We start from the raw sequence: 2,439 nt of genomic DNA, 5'->3' as shown, positions 1-2,439 counted from the left end.
TTTCTCCGTCCCCCAAACACCCGAAGTAACTCCGAATATCTCGTTCGAAAAGTAATTGTTTTTTTAGGTAGTGTGCAAAATTTCAAGATTTTCTGTATTGCGGTTGCCGAAATATAAGCAATTTAAAAGTGCAAAATTCTCCAAAAAAATTGTATTTTCTTCTTTTTCTTCATCTGACAATAATAGAAAAAAAAAAACTATTGGGTCTGTAAAGCTCAAATTTTAAACTTAAGCCTTTCTCATTATCAGCTCGCGAAGTTTCGCGAGCTGATAATGAGATATTCGTCGATAGGTCAAAGTTCACGGGAGTTTTCCATTGAGTTAATTCAGTTTCACGGTTTAATTTTATGCTTATAAAGAATAAAATTGCACGGAAACAAATAAATTTTATTCAAAGTGTTACTCGGAATTACTAAAGCTCAAATTTATGCCAATTAAAACTTTTTATAACGATTTGTCTAAACTAATTTTTCTAACAGATTTTTCTAAATTCTTCCAAAATGAATATTTGAAGGCATCTCGATTGGCAGGGCATTTGGTCAGTGGCGCGTTCAGTCGCCGACCGAATTGTACTGTACTGTACGTCATCGTCTTATGTGTTGACGTAATAATACAATTATTAAAAACATTTGAGACATAAAAAAATTACGCCAAGTAAACATTTACGACAATTTGACGACGGACAAATTTTTTTCTTGTTTTTATTTCGTAAAGATAAGTTTTGTCAAGCTTATCTTTACCAAAAGAAAAACTCACAACAAAAGTTTTGACTGTCGTCTAAATTATCAAGTTTTTACTTGGCGCAATGTTTTTACATCTCAATGTTTTTGTTTGGATATATCTTTAGTTATAGCAACTGTTTTAATTTTTAATATTCTTTTTAATACCAAAAAATTTAAAATGAAATTTTATTTCTACAAATTATAAAAAATAATTATTGTATATTTTCATTTTTTTGTATTGTTTATATGTATATAAATACAATTCTAAATATATCAAAAAATTCAACAGTACGGTATTCACTTATAAAATCTATATATAATAGCACCAAGCATATAAAACTTTAACAATTTTTTGTGATATTAAAATATAAAAGAATACTTTTCTGGTATTGATATTTATGAAACAATTATATGAAATACTTTATCTTCGCTAATTTATGATATATTCTTATTCAACTTTTATCATATTGCACTTTCAAGTAGAAATCTCTAAATGTATGATTAATATGCAAGGATTCTTGACTAGTTCTGCAATATGGAATGAAAAAAGATGCGGGAATGCATCAAGATTTCACGAATGACTGATTTTTGTGACCATACACAAATTTGCAATATTTTCAGGCAGTGATATATATATATATATAGCCTATATATATATATATATATATATATATATATAAAAGATATTCAAATTATTAAATATACATAACATATATGTGGCTTATAAAAAATATCTCTTTTATAACATAATGCTCTGATCTGTTATTGAATAGTTTGTTTCTTTGGACCCAAATATGGAAATAAGAAAGGCCACATTACTTCGATTTTGCAAGGTTCCTTTCTATGTATCATGCGAGCTTGACAGAAATATAAAATTTGTAAGTAGGTTCCGTATCCAGCCAAACAATGCCACCAACCATGGAGTTGAGTTAAAGGACGGAAGACAAAAGGTAAAAGTTGTCTGGCCGAAATAAGTTCAGAACAGAAGACATTGTCGATGTTCCACATACAAAAGGCTGTAGAGTAGGAAATAGAAGCCACGACGAATATCCAAATTTCACATTTTCCAGTTAAAGCTAGTCGTATATCGAAACCAACGACGATCACAACCAAAAATCCATAGGCAAGTTGATGAAAGATAGGCTGCCGAATGGCCAAATAAACCACACTAACAATTATACCATAGATTAATAATTCCAACGCGAGTAATTTGTTAATCTTATCTGGTGGAGAATGAACTTCATATAAACTATATATCATCACTAACGTCCCCCAAACCATGGGAAGTTCATCTAATAATTGCATTTCGTATAACAGAGTCATGTGGAAGCACCAAGAACCCACACCGACGATAAAAAGAAATATATAACACAATACATAACGAAATTCCAATCCATGTTTCCACGAGATCCATCCTCCGTAAATCGGGGGTATTAGAAGAGCTAGATTACTTATTGTATTCCAAAATTCGGCAATGTACCTGGTTACTTCGTAGTTCTCTTCACACCAATCTAATGTGGAAGTGGGATTACCCCAATATCCTACGGGAGCCATTCTCTTTAAAAATGGCCACTAAACTTCCGTTATTCGAAGACAGACGGCGCCAGCTTAATAAAAGCGTTAATCTCTATCCAGATTGGTCGATTTTAGGAAAAATCGGCGAAGAGATTTATAAAACATGACGATGTTATATTATTATTATTATTTAAAGATTTAT

The 2,439-nt window shown here is 30.8% G+C and overlaps 1 pseudogene; it reads right to left on the bottom strand.

The window, feature by feature from the left end:
* Positions 1 to 963: 963 nt before the first annotated feature.
* Positions 964 to 2,381, bottom strand: LOC136977676 (alkaline ceramidase 3 pseudogene; annotated as a pseudogene).
* Positions 2,382 to 2,439: the final 58 nt, after the last annotated feature.

The sequence above is a fragment of the Centruroides vittatus genome, unplaced genomic scaffold (genome assembly GCF_030686945.1).
Source record: "Centruroides vittatus isolate TY-2023 unplaced genomic scaffold, ASM3068694v2 contig_466, whole genome shotgun sequence".
In the NCBI taxonomy this organism is placed as follows: Eukaryota; Metazoa; Arthropoda; class Arachnida; order Scorpiones; family Buthidae; genus Centruroides; species Centruroides vittatus.
The sequence above is the reverse complement of the archived record's forward strand: the minus strand, read 5'-3'. Positions and strand labels throughout refer to the sequence as shown.